Raw genomic sequence first — 21,089 nt, 5'->3', positions numbered from 1 at the left:
AAATCCCCAACAGTGTCACCAGCAAAACACCCCACACCATCACACCTCCTCCTCCATGCTCACAGTGGGAACCAGGCATGTGGAATCCATCCGCTCACCTTTTCTGCGCCTCACAAAGACACGGCGTGTTGGAACCAAAGATCTCAAATTTGGACTCATCAGACCAAAGCACAGATTTCCACTGGTCTAATGTCCATTCCTTGTGTTTCTTGGCCCAAACAAATCTCTTCTGCTTGTTGCCTCTCCTTAGCAGTGGTTTCCTAGCAGCTATTTGACTCTCCTCTTAACAGTTGTTCTAGAGATGGGTCTGCTGCTAGAACTCTGTGTGGCATTCATCTGGTCTCTGATCTGAGCTGCTGTTAACTTGCGATTTCTGAGGCTGGTGACTTGGATGAACTTATCCTCAGAAGCAGAGGTGACTCTTGGTCTTCCTTTCCTGGGTCGGTCCTCATGTGTGCCAGTTTCGTTGTAGCGCTTGATGGTTTTTGGGACTCCACTTGGGGACACATTTAAAGTTTTTGCAATTTTCCAGACTGACTGACCTTCATTTATTAAAGTAATGATGGCCACTCGTTTTTCTTTAGTTAGCTGATTGGTTCTTGCCATAATATGAATTTTAACAGTTGTCCAATAGGGCTGTCGGCTGTGTATTAACCTGACTTCTGCACAACACAACTGATGGTCCCAACCCCATTGATAAAGCAAGAAATTCCACTAATTAACCCTGATAAGGCACACCTGTGAAGTGGAAACCATTTCAGGTGACTACCTCTTGAAGCTCATGGAGAGAATGCCAAGAGTGTGCAAAGCAGTAATCAGAGCAAAGGGTGGCTATTTTGAAGAAACTAGAATATAAAACATGTTTTCAGTTATTTCACCTTTTTGTTAAGTACATAACTCCACATGTGTTCATTCATAGTTTTGATGCCTTCAGTGAGAATCTACAATGTAAATAGTCATGAAAATAAAGAAAACGCATTGAATGAGAAGGTGTGTCCAAACTTTTGGCCTGTACTGTATATACAAATAACGTGTCTACTCTACAGAGAACAAAAAGGAGCAGGCTTGGGTGAACAATTTGAAATGGAGGCCTCAGGGACACCTGTTTTTAAAAAACGGACAAGCGTGGTTCGTTCCCTGCAGAGATTGTTGCACCATTAGCTAAAAAGCTACTCACAGTGATCAAAATTTAGCAGGGCTGGCTTCAAAAATTAATTTGTGTATGTGAAATTTCACATACTCCTTCCGCTGGGGCGACAATTTTGTTTACATTTTAACTGTTTCAATCATTCTAGCTTTCACTGTCAATTACAGCACAAAAATCATTTTACAAATGCACCCATATTAACACATCATACAGTTCCAGCCATGGTAATATCTATCCTCCACAACCCTTTAATACAGCGATGACTTCTGGTGTTTTTGTGTTCTTCCATGGGCTTGTTCCATTCAATATCCAAGTGTTTTTAATTTCAGGTTTTGTAGGTGAGAATACATATTAGTTTAGGGTATTTTCAAATTGTCTTTGTCAGTTTTTATAGTACAGGCTGTGAAAAGAAATCTCTATACTGAGACATCTATACAAGTCAGTTATCCATTGATACAGAAATCTCTTCTATAAGTTTGCAATGCTTTATCTGTGTGCATCTTCATCTGTCAACAAACCTCCAGACTCAATCCCTGAGGGGCCTGCTGCCTCTCCCTGGTCCTCGATCGGCCCTGCTTCCGACTCTCTGTACCCTGCGGCCCTATCCTCGACCCCCCGACCCATGTTGCTGCTGGGTTATGAAGGGGTCGAGGAAAGAAAGGACTGCAGAGTACTTCCACCTCTTCACTGGCCCTGCCGCTGCCCCGCTCTTTTTCTCTGCCTCCTTCCTCCTTTCCTTTAAATAAGTGTCCCTGAGGCTCTTCCATTTCTTTCGCCATTGATCCACTGACAAAAAACACAATCGGTAACGTTAACAGACAAATACGTTATGGCAGGGAAGCCGGCTGTGCTAACTGGAGCTAAGCTAGTGCTAACGTTAACGTTCATAGTACAACCATTCAGAAAACTAATAAAAGACACATATTTACAGAACTTACCAGGTACACCAGTCTCCTCGGCGACTTTCACCCAAGCCTGCTCCTTTTTGTTGCGGTCTCTGTAGAGTAGACACATTGTGTCATAGAGCTCCGGGTAGCCGCACACCGCGATCACAACCTTCTCCTCCATCTTGGCATCAACAACTGAACGTCAGGGTGTCAAGACGTCACTGACGTCAGTGACGTCAGTGACGTCGGGAGAATCTCAGCGCTGATTGGCTTTCGCCGTATAGAGTCACGCGAATTCACCTCAAAAGTTCAATATTTTCAACTCGAGCGATGAGGCGTTGGACGCGAATTTCGCGTCTATCACGCCGCGTCCATCGCGTCGCACTACACGCGTCCATCGCGCCGCCCGGCGCAAATTCGCATCTAATCGCATCTTTGCATTCACTTTGTATGTAATCTTGACGCTCGAATTTGCGAATTCGCGTTTGGTGTAAATGCACCTTGAGACATTCCCCCGATCCAGAACTGGCACTCTTTTCATGCTCAGGGACAGTGACTTTGAACTAAACATCTGAGGAACAATAAAAATTATAATAATAAGGGTATGTGTGTCTGACAGCTCTTTTCTTTTCCTTATTTTATTCATTTTAACTTTTTCCTTCCTGTGTTTTCTAGTCTGTTGTATTTTTTTTTGTTTTGCTATGTTGTTAAAATGTTACTTGAATATAGAATTGAAACATCTGAAAATTAAATATCCAAGACTTTGTTGCTGTACTCACCTGCCTGAGTGTTTTTACCCGGGTGTCCAGGGGTTTCTCCCCCGGAAATTATTTGGAATAATTCACTGTTAAACACGTCATTTTAATGTATTTTGACAAAGAATTTTGACAAAGAATGAGCACTCGTCTTTTATTATTGGATTGCCCAACCTGTTAAACCCAAAAGTCGCCCAACTGGGGGACTTAGAGAATGACTTTGCAAACACAGTGTGACACAATGCACTAATAAAGAAGAATATAGTGATGTTGCACATCAAATTTAACAGCAGAACCTGGGCTACAAGGTTGTATAAACCCTTTTTACATGCCCCAAACACAGCTCAAACAACAACTAAATGAATAACAACAAATCAAACTCCGCACCGATGTGCCGACCCACTCCACATATTTCAGGTTCTAACTCGATGCCACTTTATGCAAAGCACACAGCAGACACCTCAAATGAAAGCACAGACTCCGCTGTTTCCACACATATGTGCCAAAGCACTCTACACTAAAGCATCAGAGAGATAGAGGCCAAAGAACAACAACAGAAATCGTTTCGCCGCGCTATAGTTGTAAAATTTCTCTTACCTTGTTGTTTTGCTGTGAAAAGTTTATTCTGCCAGTAAAACACGGCACATCCTGTTAGACCGACATGTTGTGCTGCATTCAAATGAATCCGGGTGTACATGACAGGCTTTAGGTTCTGGTGGTAAGCATAACAATGACTGCATATGGCAGCTGGTACCTCCCCCATAATGGTGTTCTGCTGACTCTGATTGGCTTACGGTGCTGTCAATCTCATGTTGGTGGGTATAGCGTCATTCTATTGGCTCTAACGAATCGAACAAGGTGTCAGTTACTCAAATCGACCAATCTGTTGCTGATATAGAGCCTCCAAAGCACAGAAGAGAAAATCTGTTTTACATTCAGATGGTGTGTGTGTGGTCAGTTTGGAGTGGGAAATAAATGAAAAAAAACGAAATGGACAGTTGTATGTGTACAAGAAAAAGTAAAACGCGGCAACTCAGTAAGCCCAGCCCAGTATTGATTTAAGGTAGCTTGCACTTTACTTTGTTTTCATGAACCTGAGCTGGTGGAAACGTTGTCAGGGGTTGAGGGGGGGACTCTGTGCTGGCCACTAGCACAGTAAATACAATGGTTATACAGAGTAGCCTGCTGAGGTTGCACTTGAAAATTGTAACAAGTTATCAGTCTGACTGCCCATATGAGCATATGCCATGTAAACTGGTGTGAAAGTGAGTGTGTTGTGTGTTGTGTGATGCTGTGCTGCGTGCGCTGCTGTTTGTTGTGCCACCCCCATTTTGTAGCAAAAACGCCAAAAATGACATACCCAAATTGAAAGGACTGTAGCCTCTGAACTGCTCTGACTACATGCATGCGTGAGGTCTTGCCAGAAAGAAAACTCCCTGATGTTTCTTGTGAAAGTGTCAGAAACACTCTAGGTGATACAGAGACAGAGTAGTGGGCCTCTGAAGTCAGCAAAAAGTTTACGAATTTGCCTAAAATAAAATAAAAAATGTTTTCAGGATGAATAACTGTCTGTGGCTTCATCTGAGCAGGTAAATGACACTATGGGGCTGTAGGCACACTATCAATGAACATTTGTTTCAAGTTTGAAGAAAATTGCTCAGTGTATGACCATTCTACTGTGTTTTTTTCCATGAAAAGATCCACACAGAGCTCCAAATGACAAGAGCAGTCACTCCGCTTCAAAACAGTACTATCAGTGATCAAACAACACTCAGCCAGCTTCAGACATTGTACCTTATTGAAATCAGGCGTGATTATGAAAGCTGATGTTGTTTTTGACAGAAACACCATAAAATATCACCAAATAAAGCCATATGAAACGTGAAAGTTATGATCCCACTTTCTAGATGGTATATCTCAGCCAAAAATAGTGGTAGGAGTGAGACTCTTACCTTTAAAAAAAGATGTAAGTCCCCACTAGCGGCTCCGCATAAGATCCCGAGAAATCCTTTAACTTTTCTCGTCAAAAAACAACATGACATGGCTTGTCATCACTCATCGTGATTTTGGACTTTATGTGTTTAGGCTGCTCTGGTGTGAAATCCATAGGATATAAAAGAAAAACGATGTTATTTTTGAAAAGTCGAGAGCTTCCTGAATCCGGCAATACCAAACATCACATGGTTTGATGACGTAGTGCGTCTGTGAGATACCATTTAAGGGGGGGGGGGCGAGGACGTTGGAAACGAGGTGCTTTATGAGTAAAAAAAACAAACCAAAAAAAAAAAACAGAGGCCAGGAATGCCCAGGTCTAACGACGTCCATGGTCTGAATGTCACTCTGTGAGCCTTGTGCGCCACAAAGTCCTCCTCAATCTGCTCTGTGTCAACTTCTCTGCTTGTTCATTCTTAAAGCAAAACAAACATTTTAAAGCAAACATTTTGAGCAGAATGCAGTCACATCAGGGATTATTGTCAAAACAGAAAAGAAACAGTCCTCACAAACCTCACTGATGATAACAGCTGCAGAAGTCGCAGCTGGCAGATCCACCATGAACATTTAGCATGTTAGCCTGTCCCAGCATGCACAGTATGCACACACACAGTAGGTATGTTTGATTTGGGTCACTTAGTGTGCTAGCCAGATGGAGCATTAAATGAGTGATTAATTAGGGTAGATGCAACCTATTTTAAACAAAGCTGAGGGACATTAATGCTAACCATAATGCATAAGGATGTGATCCTTAATTTGATTGCATTGCTGAACATATGTACTCTTCACTAAACACTAGACCCGGCCCAGGTGTGACCGCCATTCCCCACCCATCATACCCCTGCCCATCGCAGATGTTTGCCTAGAGGCCAAGTTTTAAATTACATTGAGACAAAGTAAACTCTGACAATTCAGAGAGGTGAGACAAAATCAAAACAGACTGGTAGAATATACCAAATTAAGACTTACTGAAATTGTTGTGTTGTGAAATGATAGACAAAGCTCAAATGTACATAATTTTCCTGCTGATATTACAAGATAAAAAAAAGAGTTTTGTTTACAAATGTAAGGGAAGGCTTACAGCGGAGTGACTGCACATGAACTTGTCTCTGTATGTGTATAAATACTTCCAGGCAGATGTATTCATCACAGTAACAACTAATTAAACCAACAGTTTAAACAGGTATAATTTGTGGACTTGTAAAAGTTTGTGTGTGCAGTCAGTTGCAACTCAGACTGTGTTTCAGTAGTTATGTCCATGTGAAAACATGATGGCAGATGCTGAATGTGTTTGCCCCTTAGGGTCCAGTAACTGTGGTGACTTCAGTGCACAGTGATGTCATGCTCATACTCTCTGTTGAGATATGCCATTCTGCCTTGCTTCCCTCATGGGACCCATACTTTTCCTTCATCACTAATCCCAACCCAGTGACCCTTCATATTCTGACTGGCCAAGGACCAGAGCAGCTTTTGGACGGTTCAGAATTAAATACAAAACCAAACAAAACAAAACATAGTTTGATTTTAGTTGTCTAGCCTGTGAAATAGATTTTAGATTTATTTCTCCAACCTACAACAATCAAGGTCAATAGAGTTTAGCTTGTGGTTTCCAAGTTTACCATCAGACAGTTGCAATGGAAAAACTGACAAAGTGATAAGAAGTTCCATGACACTCAACTTGTGACTTTTTATCTTTGACATATGATGGATTTTCCCCTTTGCTCTCACATGACAGACTGTAACAGACTACCTGTAGCAATGAACCATCACCACGAAAAAGTTCAAAAGACTGGAGCAGGAAGAAAGAGCTGAAAATCACCAATGCAGGAAAGAAGGCAGAGTAGTAGCTAAAAGATATCCCTTACTGAACTTTCAGCCATGCTTCACAAGCCAAATGTTGACTGTATTTATCATCCACAAAATGAAACTTCAAGACTAACAGGAAAGGTTCAAGATGCTAGTTAGCCAGTTAGCACATTAACAACACAACCTGATGCTGAAAGAACAAAGGATATTTACCAAATGCTAGCGAACAAGGACAAACAATTAGGAATTGTTTCTGCTGAAGAGCTCAATGGCTAAAAAAAAAAACCAGTATTAGCTAAGTTAACACATTTGTCTCATCTCATGCCCTCTCGATTTTAGCCATTTGTTTGCTTTCCTCACCTCTATTTCTTTTTTCGTCCACTGAGCTGAACTTCTAATCAGAGTAATTTCAATCATCAATGGCTCCTCTATCTCCAACACCAATTCAACATGTTGACTTGGCTTAAAATGGTCGGCAAGGGTGACATAGGCTGACAAGGACCTATAATGTAAGACACATCAGAAAAACTAGGGCGAAAAATGCCCACCTATGGTCCGACACTGACAATTCAATAAATATTATTGAATCAAATCTTGAAAGTGAAATGAATACTGCTCATGGAGGTTGTGACACATCAAAAAAAAAAATGTCCACTGATTTACAGATGTCTCATTATAATGATAGTCTATGGTGGAAAAGTCTTTTGTGGACCAATGGCATCATGTGACGCCCCAGATGTTATTTCACGGTTTGACCACAATGTCAAATTGGATTGGCCATTACATTCTCACTCTGACCTTGTCACAAATCGACATTTGGTCATGGACTTTGCATGTCGACATATGATGTACAAGGTACCCTGGGTGTGGGGTGCGTTGGTTGTTGTCGTTCTAGGACTCTGTGTCAACTTCAGGCTGTTACATGCATTGTCTGTTCTAAAAATACAATTCTGTTTTCACAGGAAATGTAGAGTTTGCATACAGTCTCTTTCAAAATAAATGTACTATGTACTCTGTACTATAAATGTACAGAGTTTGTTGTTCCTTCAAAAACAAAAGCATGTGGTTACGTTTTGCTGATACACACACACATGTTTGGGTTTAGGAAAAAAGAACAGGGTTTGGCTTTACAATTACATAGGAAGTAGCCCCAGCCTCCCGAGTGAAAGTCGGTGGTTGTTGGACCCATACACCAATCGCCCTTCTTGGACATCTGCTGCTGGGCACTGTTAAACTGTAAAATATCAGCGACCGGCTACATATCATGCCAATGTGAAAGAACAGCTTTTTTTTTGTCTGTGTCTAACGCTGTAAGTCACAAACCAAGTGCCAGTTTTCAACAACTTTGGAGTGAGACCAGGTTGAATTGGCACTCTTCCTGGGGCTTGGGTCATGGTCCACAGTTGCCTGTGAGAGCTTTGTAAAAGCAGGACTGGAACATGCCCAGGAGTACACAGCACACTTACCACTCAAAAAACCGACCAAACAAACAAAACAAAGACACAAAAATAACTTCCTCGACTTGAAGAATCTCAGTTGACTGAAGGGTTTCTGAGTGATGATCTGCATCTTTGACTTTCAGGGGGAGCTACTTTAAAATAGTATTTCACTGCAGGAAAGATGGTTTTTTTTCATAATAATAGGCTGTTTATGCAGTAGAAGGACACAAATACTTTTAAAATTGGTGCTACATGATCAAGGAAAACAGTAGAAAAGGACTTTGGCATTCACTGTTGCTCAAGAGGTAGAAAAAAACCTGTAACTACCAGAATGCACTGCACTGCACCAGACAAATAAACACTCCTGCTGAAAGGTGACGTAATATGAACTCCTCCGTTTGACACAATGGCAACCAGCTGGTAACAGACAATCTCATATTACAGTTAAATAGTTGGCTAAAATATGTTTCTGAAAACATCTGAGATGAGAAAAGACAATTCAGTAACAGAATCTTGGTTTGTATTTGATCAGAGCTGCTTAGCTTTATTGTTTGATCTCAGGTTTTTTTCAGCTTCCGTTTTCACTGTGCAGGAAACAGTATGGTGCCCACTTCCTGTTTACAAACTCTCATTGTTAAAGCTAAACACAGCACTAGGATATGTTTCTGAAACATCTGAGGTGAGAAATTGGCTGTGCAGTAACATAATCTTGGTTTGTGTTTCATCAGCACTGCCCCGTGTTTCGGATTTCAGTCCGAGTTTGTATGAGAGAGAGAGAGAGAGAGAGAGAGACATGTGACACACATATTTGTTGTTTTCTTCTTTTTTTGTTATTACTGTTATTATTATTATTGTTATTACTGAGATTGATTGAATGTGACTATGACTGTGATTGAGTCAATCATAGCTATACATATTATACATACAATATTACCAACAGTATAGATTATAACAAATTTATTGTAAATATTGTTTTCCTTTATTGTTATTATTATTTTGAATTCCAAACGCTTGCTTTGGCAATATGTACAGTGTTACTTCATGCCAATAAAGCCATTTGAATTGAAGTGAATTGAAATTGAGAGAGAGAGAGGGAGAGAGAGAGAGAGAGAGAGAAAGAGAGAGAGGGAGAGAGAGAGAGGTTGGTCCATCTATTGATGTGCTTCTTTACCCTTTGTGTCGGGGGTGGCGGCATGGGGGGTGGGCAGTACAAAAATACGGAAAAACAACCTGTAGTTTGCACATCAGCTGAGAAGAGTATCCAACCACTGTCACTTTACTTGCAATTTTGTCTCTATATGCTTTGTAAAGGTTCTTATTTTAGTTGTTTTGTTTTTTTTTTAATACCACTGATTATTATTTCTATTACTTTTTCTTTATATCTGTACTATTTCTGTCTTTGTGCAGCTGCAACAACTGATTGTTAAGGTTTATCTTATCTCATCTTATCCCAACCTGTATGAAAAAAACAAGACAACTGTACAGAAGCTCCGACAGTTTTATTATCAAATACACATACGGCCATACTGTGTTATACTGTAGACTGCTTTTGATGGGGAGGGGCTCCACTGCACAACTGCAGAACTGCAGTAACCAGCAGGCAAACAAGCAGCACACATTGGGATCAGCTGTACCCATGTGTTGCTAAAGCCCCGTTTGCACCAAACATTTTCAGTATGGTACCTTTGGAACCGAAAGTACCCTTCAGACATAGTGCCTAGACCCTAGTGTTTCCTCTGCAAACCATACCCTTAAATGTGGTTGGGGTTGTTGTCACTCACTGCTCCGTCCAGCACTCACTGTATTTCCTCATCACTGGTGACACAGATGGAAGTCTGCACCTTGTTTATCATCCACACAACGAGACTGCACATCGACATTTTCAGAACAAAATAAAACAGGCTTCAGCGAGAGTCTCTCTCCATGGCTCTCCAAGAGCAGGTTTGTGCATTTAGTCCTTCTCAGGCAAGCTCAGAGGTTTAGTGTTGCCCTAGCCCGAGGCTATGCAACGCTTTTCTTTTCTCTGAGTAAGGATTAGAATATATGCAGTTCACATAATCCGGCCGAAATTAATACATATAAACTCTTGAAGATCCACTCATTAGTAAACGTGTCTGTCATATAAAAACTAAAGTAATGGTCATAGTTGTAATATGGAATATTTAAGGTGTGTTGATTAAGTCACTTCGTCAGTTTGTGCATTGAGTAACATTACTAGTTAATGTTCCACCTTAAAAATCCTGGCAGCCGGCCCAGTGAATGAAGTTATTTTTTTCTCCAACTCTGGCTGCTGCAAGAGGCAGCAAAACATCCTTATATTTTGTACAGTCTACTAATTAAACTCTCCACAATATGAACAGTGTCTTCTGCCTCGAAACCAGCCACAACTCAGCCCTGAGCAGAGTGACGGTCCGCTATTGACCAATCATCACACTGTAGTGTTCACAGCTCCACCTTTTAGTACCAGATCTGTGTGCTAGGTACCCCAACAGAGGGGTGACCAAAAATGGTAACAGTACGGAACTGTTCCATTGGTACTATCCACAACTTTGTCATGCCAATGTCAAGGATCCTTGGAGAAATTTTTGTATATATTTGATTTAAAGGCATCAATCTGGTGAATTCTGAGAGCCAAGTTATGATGGCAGAATATGCCTAGATTTCACCATCTTTGTGTTTTTTATGTGTGAAAAATGTTCTATTTTCACTGATAGAAACAGTAGGTAGTGGTATGTTATGGTGAAGGGTTACACTTAAAATATGGCTAAGGATTAGTGGTTTAACATTTCAATAATCAAAAGAAAAATGACTCACGTACTGATCTGCCTCTGGAGGACTATTTTATTATTTCAAATCAGAGCATTTAATTTTACGCGGAACCACTGGATCCGTCTGAGACGCGGGCGCTGGAGCTAATAGCGGCCATTCAAGTCAATGTAAGCTGCTCCACCAGCAGTGGCCTAAAAGCGACTTGGCGCTCCGCTCTGCTAGAAATTCTGAAGGACACCGCACGACGGCACATCAATTTGCACAGACCAAATGAGTCAAACAGGAAGTCAGGCGCGGAAAAGACAAGAGTATCCGGTCAATTTTCAAAATAAAACACCCATGAAAACTCCAGATTGTATTTCACATCGCTTCATCAACATGATGTGACATGTAACTACCATGAGAATGAGACAGAAAAAGTTTTCAGAGCTTACTTCAATGGTGCTATGTGTTGCCATGCAGGCTCAGGGTTGTCTTAAATACAACCACACAATTCTCTACTGATGTTTTCCGGGTTTCAAGAATGCTTCACAAAGTGGATGTCAGTATTCCCCAGTATTCCGCTTAGAAATGCGTTCTGCTCTATCAACTCAAGCTCACGCTAGCTCTAGCAGAGCGATGTCTGTGGTAAGGCTGGGGAGGTGAATGGGAGGGAGGGGGAAGCCAATGAATTCTCAGTAGGCGCCCAGGCGGTGCACTACAGAGTGACGTTCATTTACTGGAGGCATTTTATATCTGGCTGATTTTTGGATACTATGGCGGGGCAAATTAGTCAATGTATGGGAAACACTGTATAAATACACTAGAAAACTCGTGCCCTTTTCCTTCTTGTGTGGTGTATTCTGCATGATCTGGTGGGTGCACCGCTTTAAGTGGTCCAACCGGCAACCTGTCCACGTTGCACCTCCAACTCTTGCGGGGGGGCAACGGGGGGGCGGACTCAGAGTTACGGGGGCACTGGCCCCTGCTGGGCCCCCCCCCTAAAACCACCATTGGGCCTATGATGTAGCATCCTTCAAATTCAGCCATTTGAGGATCCTTCCTTGATTTTGAGAAACACCCACAGACATCCATCTGTGTCACCGGTAATGAGGAAATACAGTGACTGCTGGACGGAGCAGTGAGTGACAATAACCCTGCCCACATTTAAAGGTATGGTTTGCAGTGGAAATGCTAGGGTCTAGGTACCATGCCTGAAGGGTACTTTTGGTTCCAAAGGTACCATACTGAAAATGTTTGGTGGAAATGGAGCTAAAACGACCCCAACTGAACCATACCGTAGTGCTCGGTGGAAACGGGGCTTATAGGACCTGACAGTCAGCACAACATTGTTAGTCTGAAAATAGTTGCTGAGTTTGTCCCTTGTTCTCAGGGTGTAAGAACAGTTGCTAAATCTAGTGTCAAAGTCAGCAGCCTGGCAAAAGTGATGAACTGAAGTGATGAAAAAAGAAAACTCTGCTGTCTCAAGCAGCAGTAGGACAGTTTCCCAACCGTTGACTTTCCACTTAAATAATTACTCAGGAAAATCACAGGCGGGTTACACCACACAGGCAGGAGGGAGTGGAAAATGTTGTCTGTAATCTCTCTTTCCCTCCTCCTCTCTGTAACAGTGCAAACACTCACATGCATTAACACACACACACACACACACACACACACACACACACACACACACACACACACACACACACACACTTAACACCTCTGTTGCAAGATTGTTCACCCAGGCTGGTAGACATTAACTCCCAGTGAGACACAGTCAGACTGATAAGAAGAGTCAGAGACGGGCATTAATACCTTCATTTAATCGCTCTGTCATTTAATTTCTTTTTTCACCTCAGTATACTTCAGTTTCAGTTACAAGCTTTCTGTACAAAAAAATTATGTATCTATCTATCTATCTATCTATCTATCTATCTATCTATCTATCTATCTATCTATCTATCTATCTAAGCATTTATTAAGGATTTGTGGCACTTTTCAATGCATTTTACTAGTTTATATATATATATATATATATATATATATATATAAACATAATAAGTAAATATATACATATATATATATATATATATAAACATAATAAGTAAAAAAAAAAAAAAAAAAAACTAACAAGATTTGAGTTGTCATGATTCTATTTTTGTGGATAGACTATATGTCACTCTCATTATGGTAAAGATACACATTCCTTCATCGTGACTGTGTGAACCAAATCCAGCAGTGCAACTCCTAAAGCCACAGCCAGAACAGTTTCCATTCATACCTCCTTCCCCATTTAGTGTTCCTCATTCCATCATTCAGTCCATTCATGAACTCTGATTCATCCGTCAGCTTTGGCGTAAAGGAAATTTGTTGTTCCTGTTAAGTCACTGTGTAGACAGTGATGGGGCTGAATATTTTAAGCTGCCTTTCCGCCTGTCAGCGGTGGAATGGGTGAACTGGAAACCTAAAATATCCAGCCTAGGTAGAAGTATCATGACTGAGCTCACCACAAGGTTTACTACGGACAGGTGTAACCAGGTAAAACAATACCATACAGTGTTAAAAAATAATGTTAAAATTAAGGTGAATAAATATGTGTGACTTGATTAACAAACAAACACTTTACATTTACATTTACATTTGAGATGCAAAGGCAACACTATCGACTTCTAATGCAGTTTAAAGGCTCAGTTCACCTATATCCCAATTCCACAAGAAATTGGGGCACTATGTAAAATGTAATTAAAAACAGAATGCAATGATTTTCAAATGCCTTTTGACCTATATTCAATTGCATACAAGTTGGAAGACAACTTATTTAATATTTAACTTAGTAAATATACACTCGATTTTGATGTCTGCAACACGTTTGAAAAAAGTTGTAACAGGAAGATGTCTACCACTGTGTTCCATCACCTTTTTTTAACACTTAGTAAGTGTTTGGTAACTGAGAACACTATTGTTGAAGTTTGAAAGTGAAATTCTTTCCATTCTTTCTTGATGCACAACCTCAGGTGCTCAACAGCCCAGGATCACTTCATAATGTGCCACACATGTTCAGTGGGAGACAGGTCTGGACTGCAGGCAGATCAGTCTAGTATCTACACTTTTTCACTACGGAGCCATGCTGTTGGAACAAGTGCAGAATGTGTCTCATTGTCTTGCTGGAATAAGCATGGATGTCCCTGAAAAGGCAGCATATGTTGCCCAAAACCTGTATGGACCTTTCAACATTCATGGTGCCTTCACAGATGTGTGAGGTACCCATGATGTCATGGGCGCTAACACACTTCCATACCATCACAGATGCTGGCTTTGAATTTTGAGCTGGTAACAATCTGAACAGTTCTTTTCCTAACGTCCATGATTTCCAAAAACAATTGGAAATGTGGATTCACATGCACACTTTTCTACTTTGTGTCAGTCCATCTCAGATGAGCTTGGACCCAGAGAAGTTGGCAGTGTTCCTGGATGTTGTTTATATATGGCTCTCACTTTGCATGGTAGAGTCTGAACTTGCATTTGTAGATGCAGCGATGAGATGTGTTTATAGACAGTAGTTTCCCAAAGTGAGCCCATGTAGTAATATCCTTTTTACAATCATGTCTGCTTTTGATGCAGTATTGTCTGAGGGGTCAGAAGTCACATGATGTTGATTGATTGATTGGAAAGGCATTTTTGACTCTGTCTCAGCCATCACAAATGCCAACATCGGCCCTTCACCTGTAGTTGCCCTGTTTGGTGTTCTACTGGCTGGCCACTCCCTACCAGCTTATTTTGTTGATCTTGTGGCCTTTTTTACACTGTTGGCAAGACGCGTTATATTGTTACACTGGAAAACTTCCATTGTCCCATCTCACTCAGAGTGGATAAGAAATGTTCTTTATTTTATAAAACTGGAAAAAAATCAAATACTCTCTTCGTGGGTCTGCCACAAAATTCTCCGCAATCTGGGAGCCCTTCTTAAACCATGTCATGTCCCTCCAGTTTGATCCTGTGCCAAACGATTAAGCACCCCCCTTGTACTGCACCTAAGCCCTGCACCATCTAGACATATTCCATTCTATTCATATCAGCACAACAGTCTTGTTTAATCATCTTACTTATATTCAATTTCATTTAATTTTTTGTTGTTTTTTTTTTATTTTTTATTTATTTATTATTATTTTTTTGTCAATTAATTAATTAATTTTTTGTATATGTACTAGTGTAGGTGGATGCATATCCTTTTTCGTTTCTTTTTTTTTGTGAAAGGGTAGGAGGGTGAGTCTTGTATTTTCACCTTTACTGTGGCCTCACTCTTTGTAATGAATACCTGTCATGTTGTTATATGAGGCCTTTTGTATATGTTTGTCTTATGCTGAAAAACTATAAATAAATGATACATAAAAAAAAGAAGTCACATGATGTCAATGTCGGTTTTTAGTCTTTTCCTTTATGCAGAGAATTTGCAAATGGATTGTAGATGTATGGGGTCAGATCAGTCTCATAATGACTGAACTCACACAAGGTTTTTCACGAATGCACATGCTCTGGTTCACAGTTATATTTCGGACTCACTAATGCACACAATCTATTTCGCAAATGCACACACTCTGCTTCACAAATATAATGTTTATGCAAACTTGTAATATAAATTCGGAAATGCACATGCTCTGCTTCACAAATATTATTTTGAGGCACACTTGTAATATAAATTCACAGATCATGCAAATCGCTGAATGTGCATTTACAAACTGCTTCTCATTTGTGAACCTCTCTACATTTGTGAGAGAAATCTGTGTGGTGAATTTTGAGACTCCGCTGACGTTGCAGGTCAACGAACGTCACCATTGGCTGATAAATCTGTCAGTCAAATTTATGATTCTGATTGACAGATTCATCAGTTAATCAGGTGTGTTCGCTTTCTGTCAATCGTATGGCTCCTTGCATTTTCTCCACACTTTTAAACCAATCGCAGAGCTACTGAGCTACTGTTTGCAGTGTTCAAATGGTGGAAGAGACATGGATCAATCTCAACCTGTAAGTAACACATTTATCTTATTATCCCCTTGTAAATCATGCAATGTTATTGAATTATAATGAGTTGAAATGTTCTGCTCAGCTAGGTAACATGTTTGAATGAACATAAACTATGAATACACCCTATGTAAGGAGCCATATGATTGGCTGAAAGCGAACACACCTGATTAACTGATGAGTCTGTCAATCAGAATCATAAATTTGATTGACAGATTTATCAGCCAATGGTGACGTTCGTTGACCTGCAACGTCAGGGGAGTCTCAAAATTCACCACACAGATTTCTCTCACAAATGTAGAAAGGTTCACAAATGAGAAGCAGTTTGTAAATGCGCATTCAGCGATTCGCATGATCTATGAATTTATATTACAAGTGTGCCTCAACACGGTGATGTGGTGGTTAGCACTCTCGCCTCACAGCAAGAGGGTTGCTGGTTTGATCCCGGGCGTGGGAGCCCTTCTGTGCGGAGTTTGCATGTTCTCCCAGTGTCAGCGTGGGTTCTCTCCGGGCACTCCGGCTTCCTCCCACAGTCCAAAGACATGCAGATTGGGGACTAGGTTAATTGGTAACTCTAAATTGTCCGTAGGTGTGAATGTGAGCGTGAATGGTTGTTTGTCTCTATGTGTCAGCCCTGCGATAGACTGGCGACCTGTCCAGGGTGTACCCTGCCTCTCGCCCGATGTCAGCTGGGATAGGCTCCAGCCCCCCCGCGACCCTCAAGAGGATGAAGCGGTTAGAAGATGAATGAATGAAGTGTGCCTCAAAATAATATTTGTGAAGGAGAGTGTGTGCATTTCCGAATTTATATTACAAGTTTGCATAAATGTTATATTTGTGAAGCAGAGCGTGTGCATTTGCGAAACAGATCGTGTGCATTAGTGAGTCCAAAATACAACTGCGAACCAGAGCATGTGTATTCGTGAGAAACCCTGCGTGAGTTCATTCATTATGAGACTGATCTGACCTCATATAGATGGTGCAATCCCTAAATTTCTTGCAATTGTGTGTTGAGAAACATTGTTTTAAACTGTTGAGCTATTTGCCCACACAGTTTTTCACAAAGTGACCATCCTTTCTTGAGTACAGCTGAGCCTTTTGAGGATGCGGCTTACATACCGATTAATGGTATCATTTGTTACCAATTAACCTGTTTATCTGTAGAATGTTCCAAGCATTTTTTTGTTGTTGTTGTTTTTTGTTTTTTAACATTCAACAACCTCCCCAGTTTTTTGTTCTCCTGTACCAACTATTTTGAAACAAAACAGCCTCTTAATCAAAGGAAGGATATCTTGATTCTAGATCCCTATTTGTCTGTGGCATAAGTGTGGGAGCAGTTGAAAGTCCAGCTGCACTCCAGTTAATGTGAGGGCAAAGTCCTCTGAGTACTTAGCAGCACAAGGACCCAGGACTTTTACTGGGCCTCACTTATGCCTCAAATCTGCTATTCAGAAGTGCTTCAATACTTCTGTATGACATTCATGCCTAATCTTTTGTGAAAGTGCTACCTCTGAGGTTGCAAAGCACTCCCACATTGTCTTTATGGCTCAGGAGTTCATGTTACAGGAACTCTCACATTTTCCAGTCAGCTGTTTCTCAGGAGCAGGAACAAAGTTCACAAGTTCTTAAGCCTGAAGTCAATACCAGGGTTTACCCAACAGAAATTCAATACATGAAACTAGGAGAGCTGTCTTTCAAATAAACTGCCATATAAAACATATTCTAGTCTTCTAACCCATACCACCACATAGACTGTATGTTCCTGTCCACTAATATGTACTCACAACAGCATTTCTTTAATTATTGCCCCTACTGTTGGAATAACAGAATTGTAAAAGTTTTGGTAACCTTCTAATTTTCACTATTCCACCCTATTTCACAAAACTACATTTTATACATTCATGGCCTCCAAATTAACATCTGATCATCGACAACTAGTTGATGAATACTGATGAATTTGGATTCAGATTGTCATGCTTCCTCCAAATGAACTGTATAAGCCTACTTTTGGTGACCCTCTGATTATATCTCTAATGCCATCGTCAGGTCATTTGTCCAATACTTTAATTTATGACCAAATACCTAAAGAACTAATGACATTCTCATCAGTCTCTGGTGTAGGCTACTTTGTGTTTAAGGCTCATGAGGGAATGTTAGCACGCTAACTTAGGTTGTGAACTTAGTAAACATAATACCTGTTAAACATCAGCATGTTACCATTACCATCCTTAGTATGCTGACATCACCATTTAACTTGCTGTGCCTGAGTACAGCCTCACAGGGCTGCTAGTTCGGCTTAACACTACAGAATGCACTTCCTGGGGCAGCCGAAGATGTTCAACCTGCCAAAGACAATGAGGGTAAACTTTTGCACTTTTGCCATTGTTGAGTTCATCCTCACTTCCTCCATCAGCATCTGGTATACTTCTGCCACAACCAAAAACAAGGGCAGACTTTAGTGTATCATGCACTCTGCTGAAAAGGTGAGTGGCTGTAATCTGCCGTCCCTCCAAGACCTGTATACCTCCAGGACCCTGAGGCGTGCAGGAAAGATTGTGGCCGACCCCTCACACCCCGGACACAAACTCTTTGAGACATCCTCTGTAGCAGGGGGCTGCGGTCCATCAGGAACAAAACCTCATGCCTTATCAACAAGGCCCAGGAACCACACTGACACTGACTCTTTTACCCCGCTACAGACACAACATGGATTACATTAATGCACATCTCAGACTTTTATCACTACACATTGCACATATTTGTTCTGTGAGCTTTTGCACATCCCCTGCTAAATGAAATTGCACATCCAGCACAAAACTGTATGCTCTCTTATTCTGAAACAGCTGTATTATACATATTTGTTATGTTATGGCATCTTTGTCATGTTTTATCTTAACTTTTCTATTCTATTTTTATGTTCTTGAATGTTGCAGTACATTGCCTTAATTTTATTCCTCTTTATATATTTATTGTATGTTTAATGTATGTGCCAAAACCAAAGCAAAGTCATTGCAAGTTAAAACCTACTTGGTAATAAAGCATATTCGGATTCTGATTCTGATTCATGGCTGAGCTTCTGAAAAGATTGTCCTCATCATTAATGGAAGCCAATACTGATTGTCTTGCCAAATCTGCAGCAACCATTATAGCTGACTGTAAAATATCTGTCAGTCAGTAAAATATATAGTACAGCAATGATTTTTGGATAAAAAAAAATTCCAAGATGAAAAATAACTGCTGACATCCCAGTTTGTCTAGAGAGAAATATTAATTTAAGATAAAATGTGGTACTTTTCAAAATATACTTCACAACAATTGCAGATTCTTTTCAGTGAGAGTACAATGGCAACTAACACAACTAAGGTCTAAACCACTTACATTTCCTACAGCTTTCATCCATGCTGGTGGCCACCTGAGGGAAACCCAGAGGTGGGTAGTGTACTGAAAAGCTTTACTCAAGTAAAAGTACAACTACTCCCATAAAAAGTGTCAAAATTACCATTTAAGAAACTCAGATAAAAGTACTCAAAGTACAAGCTACTTTGTATTTTATTTATTTTTTAGGAAGTGTAGGTCTTCAAAATAATGAAAAAAGAGCAAAGGCAAACAAATAAGGATAAAAATTAACATAGCTAATCTTAGCTAGTTAACTACATTTTTACCAGCAACAGGGGTCTTCTACATTTTTTGGGCCAAGGACCCCTTAGCTTAAAGAGAGACAGAGCAGGGACCCCCTACTACATATATTGTATAAAACTGAGATTTATTAGAGATAATCCCTGAATATTTTTGGGTCTTCTCTCATTTGCGCTTGCCTTTAGCTACTAAGTCAGCAGCAGTTGTGGCATGGCTAGGTGCGTTAGCTTTACCCTCTGCATTCTAGGGGGTTTCTGAGGTGGACAATTTTCTGAGTCTCTTGCTTGAAAAATTACAAAATTATCCATTGTGGCTCTCAAATGTCCGTACAGTTGGAACAAAAACACAGCTAACTGGCTGTCTGAAAAGACTGGCTGTCTACAGTAGGCCAGTAGGCCTATGTGCAGTTTACTTCAGTGTGCTTGTGGAGGTTAGATGAGGAGTTTCTGAAAGCACCCCCCCAAAAAAAACCAGCGTAATATTTTAACAACAAAAATACAGCAGTACCAGTACCACTGTCCTCTGTTTGAATTGGAATGAGAGAAGCTAGCTGTTTTGTCATGTGCATGTGTTAATATTAAAGCCAAGGTGCTACTGACTAGCTAACTGACTGGATGCCCATTAATATTATAACTCCTATTGTGTGTATTTATTATTGTTATTTTGAAGATTTCAAGCACTTTTCTTTTTTTGAAGTGTATTTTTATTTATGTATTTGTATTATATAATACAGACATGAAGGAAAAGGCAGAGACAAACATTGAAAAAGTCAGTTACTGTTAATGTATTAATGTTACATGTTGTGCATTGCATTTCAATTAAAAGTCCAAAAAATAAGTCCAAGGTCCATTTTTGGTATTTTTGGTACTCACTATAGGGGGCTGGTTTACTCCAGAAACATACATACTGTTTATGTGTATGTTGAGGAGCTGCTGTATCAAAATGAGTTATCTTCCCCCAGAAATTAGGGTTACAATATGTTTAAATGTACAAAACAGTGAAATTTATCTTGCCTGGCCGGACAGCTCTCTGGGTGCTCAGCACCCCTAAACCTCTGATCCTAGAATCGCCACTGATGTAACTGTTGTCCCTTTTAGATTTCGGTATAAAATGTGTCGTCAGATGTGGTCAGAGATCATTGGTGGAAGCTGCCTCTTGTTCTGGTGTTTGCTCCGTCGTCATTGAATGATGGTCAATAACCAGGTGGAGCTTCTTTTTCTTCCAGGCAGCTGTATCTTAGCCTCTGCAGTAGAGATTCTTCTTGTGTATTCTCCTCCCTTCACTCACCCCCCCCATTTACAGCAAACTAGATATAACAATGATATAAATGGCAAATGTAGTCTGTGATGTAGTGGAGGGTATAAGTAGGTATATGGGGTGTATCTCTTTTGTCTAGCTGTTTACAGTATACCCACCTGTCAGCCAAAAAGCCATTGGAATATGTAAGGGAGTACACCCACTTCCTCCTTGGTAACCTACCCATCTACCTAGTGGTACACCTACCTCATCAACTACCACTACACCACTCAGTATAGTAAAGTAAAAAGTAGATTACCGGCTCAAAACCATACTTGAGTAAAGACTAGCTTTAAGTATAGTTTTAAAGAAAGGGAACATGAGGAGTATGTCTTTCTTAAAAAGAAACTACTTTTTCAAT

This window comes from Epinephelus fuscoguttatus, linkage group LG8 (assembly GCF_011397635.1).
Source record: "Epinephelus fuscoguttatus linkage group LG8, E.fuscoguttatus.final_Chr_v1".
Taxonomy (NCBI): Eukaryota; Metazoa; Chordata; class Actinopteri; order Perciformes; family Serranidae; genus Epinephelus; species Epinephelus fuscoguttatus.
The sequence above is the reverse complement of the archived record's forward strand: the minus strand, read 5'-3'. Positions refer to the sequence as shown.